The 24,400-nt window shown below is 45.6% G+C and overlaps 1 protein-coding gene across 2 annotated transcripts in view; it reads left to right on the top strand.

Moving 5' to 3' along the window:
• Window positions 1–7,193: 7,193 nt before the first annotated feature.
• The window catches only part of ACSL4 (acyl-CoA synthetase long chain family member 4), a 58,897-nt gene continuing 41,690 nt past the window's right edge, over window positions 7,194–24,400 (top strand). Inside the window, exon 1 of one of the 2 annotated variants that reach the window (XM_069942681.1) lies at window positions 7,194–7,317. The gene's annotated coding sequence lies outside the window, so the exon portion shown is untranslated. The remainder of the gene's footprint in view (window positions 7,318–24,400) is intronic. The other variant, XM_069942684.1, reaches the window with a different exon arrangement.

Raw genomic sequence — 24,400 nt, 5'->3', positions numbered from 1 at the left:
TGTATTTTAAATCAACAAATATCCGTGTTATTATTCTTCCATGCTCCCCCGGTGTCCTCCTGCGGCATCTCTGGGTTCCCTGCTGAACACTGCCGCCTCTACTTCTGAGATAAACTCATCTCGACGATGACAGCCTGCATAATTTTTGCACCTAATGGAACTTTATAGAAAAATGGGTGGTAAATGCACGCAGTGCCCCAGATTAATCACCTGAAACCAAAACTCTCTGATTAATATTCTTTTCTTCTTTTTTATTTTAGGATTCAGGTTATTTTAGCATACATGATAACAGATGCAGCTATTTTGTCTGAACTTTTTTTTCACAGCATTTAGACATGCTTTACCACAGCCACAATGACAATAAGAACCCGTAGTCTGGAGATATCTCATTTACTTCTATGGAGGGGTTTCTAGGCATGCTGTATGGAAAGGTCATTGTGCAGGGCAAGAGATGAGCTTTGCCCATCACATATTGTGAACAGCAAATCCGGTGTTACCTATATTCAGGTGTCACCTTTTATTGTAATCCTGTCTGTGATGATAATTTTACAATGGAGAACAAAACTCAGCTCAGTAGCCAAGGTGAAACCTGCAAAATTTCAGATTTAAAAAAAATTTAAATAAATGGTCATCTGGAAAACTCTAACAAAGTCACCAAATATTCTTTAAGGTTACAAACCCACTTGGCGGGTCTGCAGCGAGTCTCCATGCTGCGTTTTTGCAGCGAGACTCGCTGCAGATCCCGGCCCTATACTTTTAATGGCAGACAAACACGCAGCAGGGATGTACATCCCTGCTGCGAGTTTGTCTGCAGCCCTCCCCATTAACCCCCCGGCCGCCCGATTGCCCCCCCGCAGCCCCGGCCGCCCCCCCGGCCGCCCGATCGCCCCCCCCGCAGCACCGATCACACGCCCCCCCGCAGCACCGATCGCTTACACGCCCCCCTGCAGCCCCGGCCGCTCGATCGGGGGGGCGTGCGTGCGATCGGGCGGCCGGGGCTGCGGGGGGGGGGGGGTGATCGGGCGGCCGGGGCTGCGGGCGGCTGGCTGGAGCATATACTTCACCTGGTCCCCGCTCCGGCTTGCTGAAGACATCGGGAACCGCCGGAGCCGGGATCAGGTGAAGTATCAGCTCCGGCGGCCGGGGGGTTAATGGGGAGGGCTGCAGACAAACTCGCAGCAGGGATGTACATCCCTGCTGCGTGTTTGTCTGCCATTAAAAGTATAGGGCCGGGATCTGCAGCGAGTCTCGCAGCATGGAGACTCGCTGCAGACCCGCCAAGTGGGTTTGTAACCTAAAAGGGTTTGGCCACTTTATAGTAAAATAGTAGTGTACAGTATTAGTAAGTGTACTCACTGCACTTACTGGCAGCAGCTCCCTGTTGTCACGGCCGCGGCGGCGTCCCGCGTTCCGGGCCGCCGCCGCAACCGCCTCCTGCCCCATGCAGCAGCCGGTGTCCATAGTCAGGGACCCGGCGCTGCTGTTACTTCGGCCCCGGGGGGCGCCTCACCTCTCCACGTTCCTGTCTGTCGCTGTGCCGGCCGGCGCGCGTCCCCGCCTCCTAGGGCGCGCGCGCGCCGGCTGTCTCAGATTTAAAGGGCCAGTCCGCCCTCAATTGGTTAGTTGCACCAATCACTCCCCTATAAATCCCAGCATGCCCTGTCCCTTGGGTTGGAGCCTCTACATGCTTCCCTTAGCGTTTGGCCCAGCTCCCTGTTGTTCCTGATTCCTGTCCGCTACCTGGTCCCTAGTCCTTGTTCCTGATCCCTGTCCGCTACCTGGTCCCCACTCCTTGTTCCTGGTTCCTGCTTCCCCGTTATACTTCAGTTCCTGTGTTCTGCCTGTCACGTGCGGTCTCACCTACAGACCATTGCCAGTATCATCTCCTGCCTACGGCTCCTGCTACGCCTCGCCTGCCGTCACCAGCACCGAGCCAGGGGTAGCGACCTGGGGGTCGCCTGCCGCAGCAAGTCCATCCCGCCTTGCGGCGGGCTCTGGTGAAAACCAGCGGCCCCTTAGACTCCGCCCCCTGGTGAGGTTAGTGCCATCGCTGGTGACGGTCCAGTGGATCCACTACTCCAGGCGTTACACCTGTGTACCTTATAGAACTAAAATCAGACTCCCCCCCCCCCCTTCCAGGCTGTGCTGCCCTGCTCTGTGGTGATTCTGTCCATAAAATGGCCAACATGGAGGATGATATGACCATGCCCTGCCTCCAGTGTCCTCCACTGAGCCTGTATGTTGCTATGAGGTACACAGGGAGCTGGTGTCAGTAAATGCAGTGAGTACGCTTAGTAATACTGTACACTGAGCTATTTTATTATATTGTGGCCAACCCCTTTAAATATCTGTCTGTTTTAAAAATTACTTTATCCTGTTCTTATTTTCACAGAGTCCTACCATTCTTAAAGGGTTTATCCAACGCTACAAAAACATGGCCACTTTCCCCCTACTGTTGTCTCCAGTTTGGGTGGAGTTTTGAAACTCAGTTTCATTGAAGTAAATGGAGCTTAATTGCAAACTGCACCTGAACTGGAGACAACAGTACGGGGAAAAGTGGTCATGTTTTTGTAGCGCTGGATAACCCCTTTAAGCACTGTTAGGAGCACTGGAACATCATCGACCCGCTCCTTCTAATCATAACAATGGAGGGGACGGGCCAGGTCTGTATATCTGTAGATATGTATATACAGACGGTATACAACCCGCGGGGCCCTCCCGATCAATCACTCTTGTGACAGCAAGCATTGTTTTGCTTGCGGTCACAAGAGTCCGGCTCCGTCTTCCCCAGTCTGCTGCGCGGCTGCCGGGGTGTCGCGTCTTATCCCCGGCAGCGTGCGCATCCCATCCCTGGGCACCTCGGGCCCTGACTTCCGGTTCCGGCGCCCAGGGAGTTCTGGGATGCGCGCGCTGCCGGGGATAAGACGCGACACCCCCGGCAGCCGCGCAGCCGTGGACAGACCAAGAGGAGAGAGGATCAACGTAGGAGCGCGTTGTCAGGTGAGTTAAGTTTTTTTCTTGTTTGTTTTTTTTTTGTTTGTTTTTTATCAGCCTGCACGGGGGGGGGGGGAGAGGGGGCATCTATGAGGGTGGGGGGAAAGAGGGGGCCAGCTATGAGGGTGGGGGGTAAGAGGGGGCAATCTATGAGTGTCGAGGGAAAGAGGGGGGCATCTATGAGGGTGGGGGGAAAGAGGGGGGCATCTATGAGAGTGGGGGGGAAAGAGGGGGCCATCTATAAGGGTGGGGGAAAGAGGGAGCCATCTATGAGGGTGGGGGGAAAGAGGGGCCATCTATGAGGGTGGGGGGGGGGAAGATGGGGCCATCTATGAGGGTGGGGGAAAGGGGACCATCTATGAGGGTGGGGGGGAAAGAGGGGGCCATCTATAAGGGAGGGTGGGGGGAGAGGGGGCCATCTATAAGGGAGGGTGGGGGAAGAGGGGCCCATTCATAAGGGAGGGTGGGGGGAGAGGGGGCCATTCATAAGGGAGGGTGGGGGAAGAGGGGGCCATCTATAAAGGAGGGGGGAGAGGGGACCATCTATAAGGGAGGGGGGAGAGGAGGCCATCTATAAGGGAGGGGGTAGAGGGGGCCATCTAAATGGAAGGGGAAGAGGAAGCCATCTATAAGGGAGGGTGGGGGGGGAGGGGGCCATCTATAAGGAGGGCAACATGGGGGGAGAGGGGCCATCTATTTTGGGGGGCAACATAGGGGGAGAGGGAATACACAGAGGGGGGCATATATTATTAGGAGGTCACATAGAGTCAGGGCTACCCACTAAATGAGGGTGTAAAGGGGCCAATACAGATGTGCAGTGTGTATAGAGATGTGGATGGTGCCAGAGTAAGGAGACTAATATGTCTGTCTGGCAGATTCTGTGGATTCGTGGCTCAGAGAAGTTCTCATAACGGCCCAGGACGGATGGAGAAGAAGATAAAAAGGAAAGAACTCTGATCAGAAAAGACGTCTCCTGTGAGTCACCTGATATAACTGCACTGTAATGTATATGGTGTACAGGACCTGTGTAGAGCTGGGGCCACCTCTATATGACTGGATGAGGTGATTTAGTATACTGGATTTGGTCAGTAACAATATGGTGGTGATGGTAGTGGTTGTGGTGTGGCGGTAATGTTTCCTTCGTATATACTGGTATTACTGGTAATATTGGTCTCAGTATACAGAATTTGGTCGGTAACAGTATGGCGGTAATATGTACGGTGATAATACTTTCTCTTCCAATATGCTGGTGTTAGTGGTAATATCTGTCTTGGTGTGTATGTATATATATATATATATATATATATATATATACACACACCAATAGCATCACTTGGTCGTGAAAGGGGGGGGGGCCCAAGTTGGCCTCTCGCACCAGGGCCCAGGAGACATTAGCTACGCCCCTGGTTATAATTATAATTACATGTGAATGTCCCTTAAGGATATACCTTCACACAAAGTTTTTTGAGGCAAAAATACAGCCGTATTTTGATTTTTATGGTGGTAAATAATGATCAAAATACCCTTCCTTTATATTTCCCATTCAATTTCAATCATTTCTTTTGGTTTAAAAACTGCAGTGGTAATTAAACAAAAAGAAAAAAAAACTAGTTGTCTGTGACAGCAGCCCTATCGTGTGTTTAAATTTATTTATTATTGAAGCCAAAGCCAGGAATGTGTTTGAAAAGAGGAGAAATCTCAGTCTTTCCTTTATGACCTGTTCTCTGTTTATTGTCTGTTCCTGGCTTTGGCTTCAATTAGCTGTCAGATAATGTGTCAATGGCTTATAATATAAATGTATAGGTGTAGTGTTGTTATCTTTGTTATCGGTCATACTATCCCACCTGATCCATGACATTGAGCTTTAATTCAATTTTATTGAGAAATTCCTAAGCAGAGAATATGCAGTTTTGTTGTACATAGAAGTTGTGCATAGTAAATTGATCTTATAACACCTATTAATGGAAAGGAGGAAGAAAGTGGAGTCTTACTTTCCGCCTACCCCTTATTGCATGTATGCTCAGTTTTTCCTATACCGTATTTAGAATCTCTGAATTCTGTACAATTACCATTTCATAAAATCCCACTAACAATAAAATGCTTCTTGTAGAAGATGGTTTACAGGAGTTTAGAAGACTGTACTTTGATAAAGACGGACACAAAAGGGGAATTCATATTTTATGTTTAGACCCAATCTTTGTAGTTTCTATTTGGTTTGCTTCATGTGACTTCTTTTTTGGACAATAATGGAGGGTTTGTTTCTTTCTTATATTACATATGGTACTGTTCTTGTAACCCGCTATTAATGTTTTATATGTGTGAGATGCCTGTGTGAACTTGGACATACAATGTGATACATTGAATTTATGTGTGCTATGTTCTAACTAAGTGACCTTTGTCAGAGCAGATCTCTTCTGTAACCACATAAGGCCTTGTGCACACAGTGCAGCCTGTGGGAATACAAAATTGAAGCATGCAAGAAGCATGGATTTTACTCCATATGCTTGTGTGCAGTCTCTGTTGTGTACTAAAGGGCAGCTGGAGATACAACTCTGTGGCTGAGGAAGATTGCATATTACTTTTATTTAACACTCCATGGCCCTTCTCTTCTGAAAACAAAACAAAAACATCATAGTCTTAACTTCAGTGCATTTGACAAGATTTTGCATGTTTCACCCATTGCAATTTAATGATGACATAATGATGACATTCTTCAACCTAATGCGGTTTAAGGCCATGTTCAGACATGGCTCTGGACATAGTTTACATTATCTGCAATGGCTAATTGGAGTGCAGGCACACCCGAATATGCCTATTTTCCAATTAAAAAGAGGTGATGTTAATGTGGTCGGTACTGCAGTACCGGCCGGGTTGAACATCTCAGACAGCGGCCATTCTGTGACACGGCTGTGTCACAGAATGGCCGCTGTCTGAGATGTTCAACCCGATCACATTAACATCACCTCTTTTTAATTGGAAAATAGGCATATTCGGGTGTGCCTGCACTCCAATTAGCCATTGCAGATAATGTAAAGGATGTCCAGAGCCATACTTTACATTGTCTGCACAGTCTATTTTGTGCGGCTGCTGTTTAATGCATAGCAGCCACACAAAATAGACATGTGAGTAGAGATGAGCGAAACGGGTTCGGTTTCGAGTCCATCGGAACCCGAACGTTCGGCATTTAATTAGCAGCGGCTGCTGAACTTTGATGAAGCTCTAAGGTTGTCTGAAAACATGGATACAGCCAATGACTATATCCATGTTTTCCACATAGCCTTAGGGCTTTATCCAAGTTCAGCAGCCCCCGCTAATCAAATGCCGAACGTTCGGGTTCAAAAGGACTCGAGCATGCTCCAGGTTCGCTCATCTCTACATGTGAGTTTTCTGTGTGTCCCCATGGAACACCACCCGGAGTGTATACAGTGTGCATACAATCTACCTGGGATTCCATAGGAGTTAATGCAATCGGGCGCTGTGATTAAACAACGTCCTTTGTTGCAAACTTGCAACAACAGACGTTGTCTAATTAAAAATACATACATGTGAATGTGGCCTAAGTCACAGAGCCTGTACAACTCAATGGTAACCTCCAGGCAATGCACACAGGCTCTTTTAGACTCTGTCTGTATGAAAATATTCTCCACTAAAAGCAACTTCCTCCTTGATTATGAAATCACTGGCATACAGGCACCCTATGGAAGCCCTATTATTTTTATAACGTGTTATCGTGAGGATTTCATAGAGCAGGGGTAGCTGACATATACCAGTGATGGGTGGTACTGGGTGGGTGTGAGGCAGGTGGACACCAGCTATAGGGTCTGGTGAACCCTCCACATCCTCACTAATAGCTTCCCCCCACGTGACTAATATTCGCCAGGTGGGCTTGTTCTCACTATGATGTCAGCTCCTGATGCTGTTCCATATTTAGTACAAGCAAGAAGCACAGGAAGTGTGTTTTTTTATTCTATGTAGTCATGGAGCCGCACAGACGTCTTCATGGTCTCCTCAGACCACCTCGCAGTGTGCACAGCCTGCCAGGAGGAGGAGACACTGCGCATGCGCTGACTGGAATTCTCCCCCCCCCTCAGATGATGAACGATACAGATGGAAAAGGGCGGGTAATGGGTGGGCGGCGCTGATTGGCTGCCCTCTATCGAATCAGATGACGTGACCGGCGGGTTTCCGGCGAGCGAGGTTACTGTCGGTCATTTACCTGAGGAGGAGGCGGCGGCCGTGGAGACACTGACAGTGAGCGCAATACTGAGCAACAGCCGGGAGGACGAGCGTCCGCTGAGCCGTTATCCCCTCCAGCCTCCACCGGTAAGTCATCCGCCCGCTCCGGTTACACTTCTCCGGGCTGGGGTGAGGATGCTGGCAACTCCTCGCGGATACCGGGAAGCCGGCTGAATGCGACAGGTGCTCGTGTGACCGGATGGTGATGTAGATAGTGGGCGATAGACGGGCAGTTACCATGGTTACTGACGGGAGAGGAGCAGGGGGTGCGGAGACGCATGATGCTGCCGGCCGTGTACCGGATCATGTGTACAGCGTCCTAGGGTGGGATGACCTGATACAATGCCGTATCCTCGTGGTGTATGACGGGGTCAGTCACAGGCAGGGAGGATGCTGAGCACTGCAGATGGACGACCATGCTGAGCAGTATGTGACACTATGTGGTCTCCAGCACAACTACAATCGCGTGGTCCAGAACACAGTGCTAAATGGCTCCCCAGCACTGATAAGAGCGTGTTCACACGTGGCAGATACTTGGCACCATCGGTTCCATTCATCTAGATGGGGCTGCTCCAGTACATGAATGAGATGCTGCGTGTGAACACACCCCAATAGTCAGGTAACACAATGATGGATGTCATAGAGCTCTATTACACAGAAATGTTCTTGTTGTGTAAGTGATAATCATTCGGTGTGTATGTCGGCAGCCAGCAATCCACTAAGGAAAATGTTTTCATTATTACGATTGTTCATATACACATTATAGAGTGATTAATCTCGATGGTTCCATCTATTATGGTAAATGGCTTCAGGTCGTTCACATAATCGATCGTTAATTTGGGGAAGCGATAAATCTTGGTCTGATAGGACCCTAAAGGTATATTGACTACAACATGGATATCCTGTATAATTTGTACAATTTTGTTTTTTTCAGGTTAACTTGCGTGAGAAATTACTTCTACTTAAATATCTCCAGTCTTCCAGTACTCATCAGCTGCTGTATGTCCTGCAGGAAGTGATGTATTCTTTCCAGTCTGACTCTCCTGTGCTCTTTGCTGGCATCTCTGTCCATGTCAGGAACTGTCCAGAGCAGGAGAGGTTTTCTTTGGGGATTTTCTGCAGCTCTGGACAATTCCTGATATGGACAGAGGTGGCAGCAGAGAGCACTGTGTCAGACTGGAAAGATTACACTTCCTGCAGGATATACAGCAGCTGATAAGTGCTGGAAAACCTGCATTTTTAAATAGATCTTTTAAGTAATCTACAAATCTGTAATTTTTTTTTTAGCACCAGTGTATTTGAAAAATGTTTTTCTCCCTTACCCTTTTAAGTCTGTCACTTAGACATAAATGTGCACATCTATAGTCACATGCAGCTCATTTAGTTGTCTTTCAGCTTTTTGCTACACCCTTCACAGATGTGGGGTACAGTGACAATATATACAGCATTAGAAGCCACCCGAGTGCTTAGATACCGTACCCGAAACTAGCAGCATCCGATGCGAGCACAGTACATGTAAGCAGTTCCTGGACTCAATACAGCACCAGAACAAAGCCTGGATCAAACCCAAAGTCCCATTAACCCCTTCTTTAAAACTATATCATGTGACACTATAGATCCCAGTATGTCCTGGATAATAAGGGTTCACTGGGTGTGGTCTCACAAGCAAGAATGGTATCCCCAGTCTGCATCACTACTGCGTCTGTTCATATGGTCTGCAGTGTGGTGGTCAGTCAGCGGGAGAATAAACCATGACATCCAGTGAGTCACAGGTGACATGTCCTCCCACTATAGCCATCCTCTCCTAGTCATGACTCATTTGCTTTCCAGTCATCTTTAGATCCCCTCTCCTCAAAATTAGTGCCACATATAGTGCCCCATGTATATAGGACAGCTGGACACAGTGGAAGGTTAGTGCCCCATGTATATAGGACAGCTGGACACAGTGGTAGGTTAGTGCCCCGTGTATATAGGACAGCTGGACACAGTGGCAGGTTAGTGCCATATATAGTGCCCAGAGTCAGAAGCGAAATTAGAGGGGGGCAGGGGGGGGCTGCCACTCCCGGGCCCACCAAGGCTGGGGGCCCACTGACAGAGGTGAATTTGCCTCCAGGGCTAGTCCCTCAGTAACTGCTTAGGGCCGCAGCTGCCATGCACACCTGCACAGAGGGGGCCTTATCCACAACGCAGGGGGAGTCGGCATCAGTCGGTTTTGCCGGTAAATTAATGTACCGGGTTGGTCCTGATAGGCTCCACCCCCAAGAAAATAAGCCCTGCCCCCGGCGCTACCCGAGGGTCGGATGTTAACCCTATTGCTGCCAGAATAAACAGAGCCTGAGGAGAGAGGCTGCACAGCAGCAGGTGGGATCTGATAGCACTGCCACTTTGAGGTAACATAGCTTCCCAGCATCTTGTATGATAACCAGTGTGTGAGAGATTGAGAGCCTGGACTGTGTATAACCAGTGTGTGAGAGACTGAGAGCCTGGACTGTGTATAACCAGTGTGTGAGAGACTGAGAGCCTGGACTGTCTGTAACCAGTGTGTGAGAGGCTGAGAGCCTGGACTGTCTGTAACCAGTGTGTGAGAGGATGAGAGCCTGGACTGTGTATAACCAGTGTGTGAGAGATTGAGAGCCTGGACTGTGTATAACCAGTGTGTGAGAGACTGAGAGCCTGGACTGTCTGTAACCAGTGTGTGAGAGACTGAGAGCCTGGACTGTGTATAACCAGTGTGTGAGAGATTGAGAGCCTGGACTGTGTATAACCAGTGTGTGAGAGGCTGAGAGCCTGGACTGTGTATAACCAGTGTGTGAGAGGCTGAGAGCCTGGACTGTGTATAACCAGTGTGTGAGAGGCTGAGAGCCTGGACTGTGTATAACCAGTGTGTGAGAGGCTGAGAGCCTGGACTGTGTATAACCAGTGTGTGAGAGGCTGAGAGCCTGGACTGTGTATAACCAGTGTGTGAGAGGCTGAGAGCCTGGACTGTGTATAACCAGTGTGTGAGAGGCTGAGAGCCTGGACTGTGTATAACCAGTGTGTGAGAGGCTGAGAGCCTGGACTGTGTATAACCAGTGTGTGAGAGGCTGAGAGCCTGGACTGTGTATAACCAGTGTGTGAGAGGCTGAGAGCCTGGACTGTGTATAACCAGTGTGTGAGAGGCTGAGAGCCTGGACTGTGTATAACCAGTGTGTGAGAGACTGAGAGCCTGGACTGTGTATAACCAGTGTGTGAGAGACTGAGAGCCTGGACTGTGTATAACCAGTGTGTGAGAGACTGAGAGCCTGGACTGTGTATAACCAGTGTGTGAGAGACTGAGAGCCTGGACTGTGTATAACCAGTGTGTGAGAGGCTGAGAGCCTGGACTGTGTATAACCAGTGTGTGAGAGGCTGAGAGCCTGGACTGTCTGTAACCAGTGTGTGAGAGGCTGAGAGCCTGGACTGTGTATAACCAGTGTGTGAGAGACTGAGAGCCTGGACTGTGTATAACCAGTGTGTGAGAGACTGAGAGCCTGGACTGTGTATAACCAGTGTGTGAGAGACTGAGAGCCTGGACTGTGTATAACCAGTGTGTGAGAGGCTGAGAGCCTGGACTGTGTATAACCAGTGTGTGAGAGGCTGAGAGCCTGGACTGTGTATAACCAGTGTGTGAGAGGCTGAGAGCCTGGACTGTGTATAACCAGTGTGTGAGAGGCTGAGAGCCTGGACTGTCTGTAACCAGTGTGTGAGAGGCTGAGAGCCTGGACTGTGTATAACCAGTGTGTGAGAGGCTGAGAGCCTGGACTGTGTATAACCAGTGTGTGAGAGGCTGAGAGCCTGGACTGTGTATAACCAGTGTGTGAGAGGCTGAGAGCCTGGACTGTGTATAACCAGTGTGTGAGAGACTGAGAGCCTGGACTGTGTATAACCAGTGTGTGAGAGGCTGAGAGCCTGGACTGTGTATAACCAGTGTGTGAGAGGCTGAGAGCCTGGACTGTGTATAACCAGTGTGTGAGAGGCTGAGAGCCTGGACTGTCTGTAACCAGTGTGTGAGAGGCTGAGAGGCTGAGAGCCTGGACTGTCTGTAACCAGTGTGTGAGAGGCTCTATTATATGCTCCGGCAGATTCCGCTGTCCGCCCCAAAGGATTGACATGTGTGGTATTACAATTTGGCCCGTTCTCATCAGTGGAAGTGAGCTGCAATACAACACACAAACTGAGGACAGGGGTGGTGCTGTTTCTGGAACAAAGCAGCTATGGTTCTCTAATCTTGCAAAACCCCTTTAAATTTTACATGGCCATATATGTGAATTGTAGAAAGCCTTTTACACTGCTCTCAATTCCTATTCTAGTTATGTAGTAGAATATTCCCTTTATTATTTGGAAAGCAGTGTCGTCTGCTGAGGATCCCTATGGGTAACTTAATCGGTTGGGGGCCCACTCAGACTTGCTCGCCCCCCCCTAGGCTGAACCCCTAGCTACGCCCCTGCCCAGAGTATATAGGACAGCCCCATCTGTGTGACCTCAGCCGGAGAAGAACCAGCTAACCCATTCGCTCTCTCTCTCCGGCATCCTCCAGCTAGGCCATTCACTCTCTCGGGCATCCTCCAGCTAGGCTTTTGTGGCCGGCATAAGCAGCCTGGAGAACTGGTTTGAGATCCTGTCCATCCCAAATTCTATGATCCTGCTTTGTTTTTAACAACCAGATGGCCAGAACCAGGTGAAACTGACCAAGTCCCGCCCCTGTGTACAGAGAAGTCCTTGAGTTGTCCTCTGCACACTTGTTATACACTGGCTGCTCCTTGGTTATATCAGCCTCTTCTGTCAATATTCTCCAGTACAGCTCCCATAGAGGCTGCCACATTGCCCAGTCCAAGCTGCCATTCGGGGATCTGAGAGTGGTGGGAGATATTTCCTTCTATCACTTCCTTCATGCTGCACTATGTAGCTGGGAAACAACAGAGTAGACTTTATTACAGCGTAACCGAAGAGGAACTGTTTTTACTGTTCATTAAATAGCAATGATATATTTCCCCATTTTGAGATCTGAGTCTTCTCTGTTTAGTCTCCCTAGAGTTCTGATGGTAAAACACAGGGCTTATGGGCTAGGAAGATTTACATGAGGCTGCTGCTAAAGGTGTAATATATAATATATATGGAGGGAGATGAGCATTCCTGGGTGAAAGCATTGGATAATACAAGGAGTATGGCTGCACACACAGCACTGACAATGCAGCTGCTAGGGGTGTTTAGTTTATGCATCTACTTAGAATGATAGGATGTGCCAACCAGAATATAAAATACGACCACTATGCCATACTCATAGGCAACAGGCCAGAGAGTCTGTGAGTCATTGCGTTCATGCAGCGGGGTGACTAACATGGATTACAAATGAATGAGCGGTAGCAGCATCCCTTCCACAGCGCTCATTACTATTTGATGTAGCGCAGGTTGTCAATGAGATCCCAGATGGTGCTTTTATCAGGTGCCTTCCCCCGGATGGATTGCAGATAGACTATATCCTCTGAAAGGAGATTGTGGTGTCAGGATGTAACTAATGAAGGTTTTCTCATATACACAAGTGCCACATCTGTTATACAGCTATGTTCTGTCACTTTTCTCTTTTTTTTTGAGAATGTGTTACCCAACTTTGTTCTGAGACAGCCTAAAATGTCTTGGAAGAGGGAGGATTTTTATGCATCAGAAATGACTGATTCATTCATATTTCTGGCCATGGCCTGAAAAAGAGGATCCTCTAGTCTATAGCATCTACATATGGAGGTCATCATCTGAGACCTCTGGGCGTGGAACTGCCAGAAAGTTTACTATGATTCATATTCTTCTTGGCCATTGAACTGAGTTAAATGAGTTGAATGTTACATCCTGACATGTCCTCCTGACATCATGTGAAATTGGAAGCTTCAATAGATCTCCTTGTTTTCCCTGAAGAGATGGCCGTGCACGCGCTGTATACAGCCCTTAATTTATGGAGCATGTTCTCCTTTACACCTACTGCTGGGTCTCATGTGATATGACTTCATGATCATATCAATACGATGCTTGCAAATGTGATAAACCATGTAATGTTTCCTTAAAGGGGCTATACTAAAATCAAAATGTATTTCTTACCCATGGGATAGGGGATAACTAGCTGTTCAGTGGGGGGTCTGATCCCCGCAGATTATGAGAACGGAGGAAAATTGTCTCTGAAATAGAGTGCGGTGCGCATGTGCGGCAAAAACTTAATGATTGTCAGCCACAAAGTTCAGAACCCCACCAGTACCCCCATAGGTACTTGTGTACATGAACTTGTGAACATAGGCAGATAAATGTTGCCATAACTGATGGATGTTTCAGCCTAGCCCAGGCCTTTTTCAACATCGCTAATCCTGCACATCCATGCTGGGGGTGGACTGTGCAATCGTGGACTGGCTAATCCCCCACTGGACCACAACACCCCATTAGCATACTGAATAAACTGCTCATATCCTGAAATTGGAGCCAAGAAAAAACTCTCAGGATCCATTTTCCATTAACTTGCATTATAAATTTTTTTTAAAAAAGATTACCGTACACAAAAACATGGTTGACCACATTTTTCTGTACACTAAAATTAAACATTGTGATACGGATGCAGAGACACTGTGTGAACCTAGCCTAACAGTGTCAGCAGTTTGGAACATGACTTACAGCTGACAGATTCCCTTTAATTCATGTGTATAATTCTTGTGAAGTCTCCTATTTTGCTCCAAAAATTTACTTTGATGCCTAAAGTACAAAAAGGGAAAAAAGTAGTGTGAGAAATGTCACTGCTGATAAATCTCCCCCGTAATGCACCTGTTCCTGAATCTGACTCTGTAAGGCAATGACCTCGAGCAGATGCTGCAGCGGACCTGTCATCTGTCTGGTCTTGCAGGGAAAGCTGCACCATGCTGAGTCACTCCTCCCAGTGCTGGCCAGTCATTCTCCAGACTGATTGATGGCAAAGTGCCACTAGGATGCAGCCCCCATATGTTCTTAAGAATATACAGTGGGCGGAGTTTGTAATTCTCTGTAATGCCTATAGCTAGTTATATATACTAGTTGCTTGAGGCAGTTTCAGCCGTCAAAGAACTGATGGCCAGAGGATTGTTCGGCCGTCAGTTATTGAAGTTGTATTGGGGGGGGGGGGGCTTTAGATAATAATGCTTGCAATAAAATATTTCCAAGGAACAAATTGCATTTACAGGAAAGCTTCTCGAGCTGAAAAAATGGCCATCTACTTAATGCAAGACAATAGTATTGAAAAAATAAAGAAATTCCACGCGACCTGTGTGACTCCTGTCTTCTAACTCTTGGAAGCTAGGGTCCTATTCCACGGATTATCGCCCCGTGGAATAGAGACAAAGATCGTTTATTTTGGTTCAAACCTAAAATCATTGGGCACCGAATAGCGATGCGCAGTGGGCGACCGACTATTTCACAAGCACTATGCTTTAACTAAACATGTTGCAGGTCTTCTCCTGCGCTCCTTCGCCCGGTCCCACGCGCAGCTGCAGCTTCAGTGCGGCCTGTCTTAGCTAACAGACCTCTTGGCCAATCACTGGCCAGGACTGCCGCATCCAGTGATTGGCTGAACTGTCTGTCAGCTCAGACAGGCCACACCGAAGTTGCTGCTGCGCGCGGGACCAGGAGGCTGAATGAGCGCACGAGAAGCCCTGCAACATGTTTAGGTAAATGGTGTTTAAACGGGGGCTGCAAGGACATCGGCAACGAAGTCCCTGCAGCCCTCGCTAAACGATTACGTAATAGGCCTAGTAAACGAGCGCCAGTCTAGCAGATTGTCACTTGTTTACATTGTTAATCGGGCCCTCATCAGCCCGTGGAATAGGCTATGTTCCCTCTGCTTACTGATAAGCATGAACAATAGCTGTTGTTGTAAAACAACAGGAATTCATCATCATAAACGTTCATTCTAGGTGGTGTTGGCGCTTATCAGTACGTAGTGGGAACCTAGCCTAAGTGCCCTATTACACGGGACGATTATTGTGCGAAAAAATTGTTATATTCGAATTTAAACGATCGTTCTGTGTAATTGCAGGCAATGATCGAAAAATCGTTCGTATGTCGTTGATCGTTGATTTAGATCTGAACCTAAAATTATCGTTAATCGTTCGCTGTAATTCCACGTTCGTTCGCACAAGTTCTGCATTTGTTCACTAATTGTTCAGTGTAATAGCACATTGCTCATTGTTTTGCTGGGATCAGAAGGATTAAACAATCAAGCAATAACGATCGTAGTAATAATCATAACTAACGACCATCGTTCTGTGTAATATGGTGAACAATTTCAGGTTACCGATAAACAATCTTGTTTGCGATTGTTTATTGTTAGTCGTTAAAAATCCTGTGTATTAGGACCCTAATACTGTCTTTGTCCCATAGCAACCAATCAGCTCTGCTTTCATATCTTAAAGGGAAACGTTCAGCAGGTGCTATTAGCGCTACGTTATGGTGCGTTTACACAGACAGATTTATCTGACAGATCTTTGAAGCCAAAGCCAGGAACAGACTATAAACAGGGATCAGGTCATAAAGGAAAGACTGGGATCTATCCTCTTTTCAAATCCATTCCTGGCTTTGGCTTCCAAAATCTGTCAGATAAATCTGTGTAAATGCACCCTTAGTAAGCGATATATCTTGAGGTGATAGTTTTATTTAAGTATAATTATAAGTACCACTTTAATAAGCTCGTTTTTTTGCACGATAATCGGCCAGTGTAAGGGTCCATTTACACAGAGATTATCTGCCAAAGATTTGAAGCCAAAGCCAGGAATGGATTTGAAAAGAGGAGAAATCTCAGGCTTTCCTTTATGACCTCATCTCTGTTTATAGTCTGTTTCTGGCTTTGGCTTTAAATCTTTGGCAGATAATCTGTCAGATAATCTTTCTGTGTAAATGGACCCTAAAAGGCCTATTGACAGATCCATATGGGTACAGGTGAAGCTCATGACTGCCACCTGCTGGATGTGATTGACACAGTAACATCCCAACTAGATCATGGAGAGCCACCAGAATGAGGGCTCATGCACACTGAGCAAAAGACGAGGAATTGAAGAGGAATCCGCTCTTAAATCCTGCTTGAACCTCCTCCCGTAAAAGAATGAACAGGGCAATGTCATATTGTGTTCAATGGGATTTCTGCCGTTTAAACTGCAGAATTTCAAAGCAAAATTTTCTCCTGCAGATTTGCTTTCTACCAAAAGTGTCACTACATTTGGCAGAATCTGCTAGAGGAATCCTATAGAAGTCTGCTTAAGGGTCTGTTCACATGTACAGACTCGCTGCGTAAAACTCTCACAGAACTCGCATGAAAGTAGCTGCGTTTTTTGTGGTGTTGAACTTGCCTGTGAAAATCATGTGTAAATCAAAACTTGCATGTAAAAATCGCACCAAACACGCAGCGAGAATACACATACATTGACTTGATAGCAATCTGTATCGCTGCGGATTTATGTGCGAGAAACTCGCAGTGATAAATACGCAGCCAGTCTGTACGTGTGAACAGACCCTTGCATTCTGCTTGAATTCCACTCGAATTCAGCTCAAATTCAGCTCCTATTCTGCTTGGAGCAGAATAGAAGAGAAATTTCAAGCAGAAATCTTTCAGCAGAAATTCCTCGTCTTTTGCTCAGTGTGCATGAACCTTGTCTTTTGTCCTTAGCATGTAGTGTGGATATAGCTGTTCCATCTGAATGGTGGTGAATAACTCTAATGGGAAAATCGCCTTCACCAGTTTTCCTTTCAGCGCCCGAAGGATATTTACAGAACTTTATATCCGGACGTTTATCGCTGAACACTTTTGTCTCCTAGCTCTTACCGTTCCCAGGAATGTTCTTTGGGTCTTGTTGTTGCGTCATTTTCCATTAAAAACCTCTTGCAGTGAGAAGGATGTTTTTTTTATCTACTTTTCCGCTGGACTGTGGCGTGAACATTTCCTGTAACACTGCGTTTCTTACAGGGAAGACTTTCTGACGGGAGGGTATATAACAACTGCTCTATAAAACATTACACATTATTAACATGTAAATCATTTCTCCTGTATGTTTGTGGCTATATGGCCAGCAGGTAATGTTTTTGTGGCTGCAGTTTAGAAGAATTCAGAAGGTTTTCTGCTCTATATGTAGGATCACTGTAGGACACATCTTTTAGCGTTACATATAGGAAGACAACAGGGACAATATTTTCAGCCATGCAGTCTCTCCTGCCTCCGGTAGATTAGGTAAGTGAATACGACCATGCTAGGTGAGTTCTGTGTATGTGCACAGAGCTCACCTGGCGTAGTTGTAGCCACAGTTACCTGATCTTCTGGCAGCAGGTAAAGATGATAAGGTAAAGCTGTGACAGGTACCTTTCAGCCGTCAGGTGACTATCCGTTTCATGCTGCCCTAACCACAGACAACAATATAAGGACAGGGAAAAATCAGGTTTGTTTGGAGTGGTAAAACTAAATAAACTATATGATATAGAATCTGCCATAGTAAATGTTACCTTGTTTGATTCTTGTAGAGAACAATAGAGCTTTTTTGTTATACAGATTGTCTGTATTGGCAGGTTCGGGGCTAATACAAGATTTCAGCACATATAAGCCTGGAGAATCTCCAAGATTTCTGCATTACAGGATCCTCTCTGAATGAGATTTTGTTGGCATTGATTTTCCTCTTTCAAGTAAGAGTCTGTATACAGCATATCTGAGGGCTGTATTCCTTAAAGGGTAGTGTGGTGAAAAACTTTTTTCACTAAATAACACACATTACAAAATTATACAACATTGTAATGTGTGTTATTTATGTGAATGGCCCCCACCCCCGAGACTTGACCTGGAAGTGTAATACTGCATACTCACATAATCGCTGTCGACCCCTTCTGCCCCGGCCACCATCTTGAGACTATTACGGCACTCTTCAGGGGTCCGGCCTGACTGCTCCAGCCCTCCCTTACGCCAGCCCCGCCCCCGGCCCCCTTCCAGCGCATCATCAGCTGCTCAGCCGCGATTGGCTGAGCATAATTGAAGATATCTGGGGCTACAGCCAATCATGCGCAACGGCAGCCTTTTGATTGGCTGTAGCCCAAGACGTCTTCTGTTATGCTCAGCCAATCACTGCTGAGCAGCTGATGATGCGCTGGAGGGGGGCCGGCATAAGAAAGGGGCCATTCACATAAATAACACACATTACAATGTTGTATAACTTTGTGATGTGTGTTTAGTGAAAAAAAGTTTTTCACCGCACTAGCCCTTTAAGACTTCACATAGGGTGCCTTTACCCAGAGATTTATCTTACAGGTTATTGAAGCCAAAGCCAGAAATAGCTTTGAGTGAGGAGAAATCTTTCCTTTATGACCTGTTCCTGGCTTTGGCTTCAAAAATCTGTCAGATAAAACATGTAAAGGCAGCCTGAAGGCCGAGCAATTATTAGCCTTATTTGGCTGATTATCAGCCTTTATGGTTGATGATCGCTTGGTGTAAAATAGGTAGTGTTAAAAGGCAGCGATCAGCTGATATGCACAATATCTGTTGATTGTTGTCTTTCAACTTGTTGAAAGAAATTACAATAGCGATGTTCTTCTGCTGTCGCTTTGTGTAATAGGAGCAGTGGAAGACCACCACTCTCTCCTATAGGCCACCCGGGTGACCTAAAGATCATTTGGACAGCCCCTCCCGCAGCTCCCCATTGACAGAAAGCGGGGAACGCGGAGCAAGCGAGCACTGATCTGACTGGTCTGCTTACACTGGCTCCTAATTATTGGCCCATTAGTGTGTTTACACAGACGGGTTGATGACAAAGCCAGTAATGGATTTGAAAAGGGGAGAGATCTCAGTCTTTAATTTATGACCTATTCTCTGTTAATAGTCTGTTCTGGCTTTGGCTCTAATCTGTCAGATAAATCTGTCTGTGTAAACGCATCATTAGTTGTAGAATAGAATTTTTTTTTTTTTTTTCTGAAAATAGTGTGACCAGTGTAGTTGTTGCTGTGGAATCTGTGCTATACAAATATTATTACTTGCCCACATTATTAATTTTCTCCAGCTAAAATCTGTAAACTATCTGAGGGCTGAACTAGTTGAATGGGAGCTGGAGAGGAGCCATCATGGAGCAGACTTTATAACATTTGGTACAGTTCTCCCTTGGCGTCCAGTGAGGGTGTCAGCAGGGTAACGTGGATGAAGCGATTGTGAAATGTCACAGCACAGGTTACTATCAGACATTTTAGGGCATGTACACAGACTATTTGCTTAGCTCCTCTTTTTGTCACTATAACAGCAGCATAGCTAAATGTTTTAGATGAGCTAGTAAATAAGAAATAAGGTTAGATTAATGGTCGTGGAAAGATCTGCTGTGTTTCAATGGGACGCTTCATATTTCCAGAACACAATTTCAGTATTTTGATAAGCAGAACAACTTCATAACGTGATTTGATTGGGAAATCTCTCTCGGTATCAGTGTTAGTAGACTGGCCCAGTTATTTTAACCTTTATACAGAGTTATTTGGCAGCTTTTATAAATGTGACAAATCGGCAGACACTATGTTGTTTTCTGACCTGATAAATGTAACCATCTGCAGTAAAGGAACCCAGATATGAACTATATAGGTAGGAAAGCATCGACTTCATACAGATTGTTGTTTCTTTATAAAAATGCCTGTACTCTTTAGATTCCCCCTCCCCCTCTAAATAAGATTGACAGTATCGATTCGCAGTGGTGTCAAGGTGATGATAGTGGTCCTACAAGTATTATTGGTGGTGGTTTTCATTTTCTTAATCTTAGGTGGGCAGAGCTTGACTGTTTGCCATCGGTACACATAATGGGTCTTCCTTTCTCTTGCTTTCAACAGCACAGCTAAACACCTACTCCTTACTGCTACGCCATGACATTAGTGAACGTGCCTGGACTGAAAAGACTGGCACTGTGATGGGGGATGATTTACAGTACAGCACTGTAGATGTGGAGGGAGAATAGGCAGCCGATGCACTGCATTTGTAAGGTGATATCTGATAAAGAAGGAAACCAAAGGGAGGGAAACCTTGATTAACTTTTCAGGGACAGTGCAGATCTTATGGAAACCCAGGCACCCTTTCCTGCATAGTAGATGCAGGGCTCAGCTACTGCTACTTTCTGTGTTCTGTCCTGGTCTCTTTGTTAGTAGAGAGAGACTTGGCCCAACAACAGCCGATCAGCAGAGAAGCTAGATACCTAGTGGCTAAGGCTATAGAGCTAATTTTGGGGTAAGTTGTTTGAAACAAGGTGACTAATTAATAGATAGGGAAAATTGGCAATTATTGGGGGGGGGGGGGGGCAAATTGAACAAGTACAAGCAATCTGTAGGTAATGTAAGCGTAGGGCACATGGTACGAGTAGGTTACTGCAGTTCAAATTTTACATCACGCTTTGTGGTCAGGCAGTGGTGTGACTGCCTCGTAGCGGATGAGGCTGCAGTTTACAAATCATCGATGGATCTAATTACGAAAGCCCTTTCTGCACACCATCTGAACAAGTGCTAAAGGTTATAATTCCTATGCTTCAAAGAGATGTCTAGTGAGCGGCTGGCATATGGTACGGTCTTCTACAAGTCATATCATTTGCCAGTGAGCTGCTTTTTTAATTTTTTTTTTTTTTTTTTTAATGAGAAAGCATTAATAGATGTTTGCTGGTACAATGATTGTAATAAAATCAGTCCAGAAGGATGGCTGTATGCTGAGGTGCTGGGAATAAATTCTAGTTTATAAGGCGTTCTGGTGATTTTTAGTAACATTCCTACTTCATCTCCCAGTGAATCTGATAGTGGTGTAAGCTCTGGCCGCTCTCCCAGATGAAACGCAGCTGTCATTGGAATTCTCCATGAATGCGCAAGCCGTGTTTAAAATAGACATGCAGCAAACAATGCATCAGGTGGTGGGGCCGCTTATGTGCCTTGCCGTCAGACTAACGAAACTGAGGAACGCAGTGTTTAATCCAGTAACTCTCCCTTGCCATGCATGAAGTACTAGAGGGTTGTCGTATACAGCCTTTAGAGTAGGAGGCCTTTCATTGCTAAACATTGAAGAAATGATTGCGCATGTTATGCTTGCGGGAAGTTCTATTTCCACTTTTTTGGGTTTTTTTTTTTCTACGTTTCATTCATAATTTCCGAAGCAAATCAAGCAAATGTTTAGGTAAATATATTCTCCTCTTTGATTTACATTCATGAACAACACTCATGGTAGACTGAGTAGGCAGTGAGGTAGGGACATGCAACCCCCCCCCCCCCCCCCAAAAAAAAAAAGGTGTCAAGAAAATTCCTTATCTAAATGCCCTGTTAGGACATATAAGCATCATTCAGGGGTGTCCCCTGTCAGGACCCCACTCTGAGCCATAAGAGACGGACCCTAGAAGTCTATGATGGCATATAATCCTAATGTATAGCCTATAGATAAATATATAATAAAGCTGATATGCCATAGATCAGAACAAAGTTATATAACCCAGAGTATTCACCACTTTATCATTGAGTTTGAATTCTGAAGTCTGGGGAGAATAATTTACTCAAAGCACTACTGCCATTTACTTCTAATGTCTCAAATGTTTTTTTAAACCCTATGGGCTTCTTTGGAGAAAGCAGGGTGGTGGAGGTGGGTGAAATCTTTGAGGAGGGCTGATTCACCCAGGCTGGAGAAAGAGAGTAAAGCAGATACAAGGCACTTTGCAGCAGAGCATCTTGTAGGCTGTGTACCAGTACAGGAAAAATAGAGTTTACACATTAGGCTGTAGAAAATTTTTATAACTAACCATGGAGAAAATGTTTCTTACACCATAAGTAAGAAACAGGAATACAAAAAATACTTGGCAAAGTTTAAGTTTAGTGTTTTTTTTGCACTTAAACATATAGGCTATGTTCCCAGTTTTTTTTTTTTTTATGTGAAAAATGTCCGACTTTTGATTAAAAGACGGATATTTTTCACCAAAAAAGACGGTGAGAACCAGGGCAATGGAGTCTGTAAGCCGCAGCTCTGACTCTAACTCCAACTTCTAAATTTTATCAGGGTCTGACTCTCTCGCTTCCAGCTCCTTCATAAATGGCGAATAGGACACCAGGGGAGTTATTTATTAAACGGGTGTAAGGTAGATCTGGCTTAGTAGCTTCTTTGTATTGTCCTACATACTCCTGGGGGCCTTATGATTAATTAAGGATATAAAGTAGACTCTTCTGTGTGTGCTGTGGATGCAGCCAGTCTCCAGCCTCCATGTCCTGAACAACTCACAATTAGACTAGATGGAGCAGGAGGTCTTTTCTGCTGACAGCCTTCTATGTTTCTAACTAAATATTCACCATGCACAAAGAAACACTGCTAACAATGCCAGATACCTGGGATATAAAGGGGTCAGCCATAGCCCCAGATTTATCGGCTCTGTCAGTGTCTGCGATCCTGAATCATCACAGTCTCACAGGAACTACCTGCTCAACCAGTCAGTCGGTAAGGAAACTAAATGCGTGTGAGAAAGTGTGTCTCTGGTTTTAGTAGATAAGGTCCTTAGATTGATAGAACATAAACTGTGTTAATGAGGAGCATTTATAAAATTCGTATGAAAATTTTGATATTTTTTTATTTTTTTTAAGCTGGAGTCAGTCGGTAAATTTTTTTCTGACTCCCAACTCAACAGTCCTAGAGTCTGAGTAGTTTGGAGACTGTAGGATCGCCATCTGATCTCTGCAGTTTATGGGTTTCTCTGTGATGTTCACTTGATTGTTCCTGAACATGAACGCCTTGAAATGTGATAAAACTGATGTTCTGTGATGTATTTGTATGTCCTAAATGACCGCAGTCTGACCTTATACTGTATCACGTAACCCACTGTGAATATTTTTATTGCTTTTTAAATGTACCTTTTACGTACTTATTTATAGTTGTAACTTATTTGGATACAAATCCTGTAAGTTTTATTCTCCCTCCTGTTTGGTTATTGGATGTTTGTTTCCTTTCCCTACTGAGCTGTATAATGTGCTTGCACTATAGGACACAAAGCCAGATCCCCTCTGCTTTACTGGTGTGAGTTTACAATGGGGCCTTATATGCAGATTAATAAAATACAACTTGCTTTGGGAAGAACAGTTTAAGCAAATCACATGTATCCTGTCTGCCAGCTATGAAAAGGTTACTGCAGGTCATTGAGCATGAAAATTGCTGACAGATACTCTTGAAGTGCCACACAAAAAACATGATTTTGGTAAAACCTCTAAAATCCGTGCTACACCCTGGGGCTTGCTGATCCCAACGTCTGTGCCTGTATACCCTACCTTGTAACTAGTGGCACAGTATGTGGAATCAGTGGTACGAACAAATGCAATCATAATGACTGTTCCGTGTATTATGGTGAATGATTTCAGGTCGTTTGTAGAGATGAGCGAACCGGGTTCGAGTTCATCTGAACCTGAGCGTTCGGCATTTGATTAGCAGTGGCTGCAGAACTTGGATAAAGCTCTAAGGTTGTCTGGGAAACATGGATACAGCCAATGACCATATCCATGTTTTCCACATAGCCTTAGGGCTTTATCCAACTTCAGCAGCCTCCGCTAATCAAATGCCGAAAGTTCGGGTTCGGATGGACTTGAGCATGCTCCAGGTTCGCTCATCTCTAGTCGTTTGCAATGATTTATCGTCCTCTTAGGGTCTTGTTAGACAAAGCGATTCCTCATTTTCCTCTCCTTTGCAAATCACCTGAAATCATTTACCATAAGGGTATTTTCACCTTGAGTAAGAGCGACAGAAGTTAGTCTGCTTCAATGTCTCTATGGGATGGCTCGAGCGCCTCTGCTAAAGGAATTGACATGTCAGTTCTTTAAGTAGAGAGCTACAGAAGCGGAGGCGCGAGTCATCTCATAGAGACACTGTGTGACACCGAGTTAGGCGGGATTCTGTGGGGTGGAATCCTGCTTTTTCTCAATGTGAACAGGCCCTAATACTTAAAATGATAGTGGTTAGTTACGATCACAATTAAGATTGTTGTTTGTTTGTACTTTAGTTTATGAACAATCGTAATAATGAAAGAACCATTTGTACATTTGCGAACGATTACATACAATTAACTGTGATTTCATAGTCGGATCAAATGATGCAACCAACAACATACGAATGAATTTTCATTTGTAGCCTTTACCACAGGTTGTCTGCATATAACTC

The sequence above is a fragment of the Dendropsophus ebraccatus genome, chromosome 10, assembly GCF_027789765.1.
Source record: "Dendropsophus ebraccatus isolate aDenEbr1 chromosome 10, aDenEbr1.pat, whole genome shotgun sequence".
Taxonomy (NCBI): domain Eukaryota; kingdom Metazoa; phylum Chordata; class Amphibia; order Anura; family Hylidae; genus Dendropsophus; species Dendropsophus ebraccatus.
This window is presented reverse-complemented; position numbering and strand designations above follow the sequence as displayed.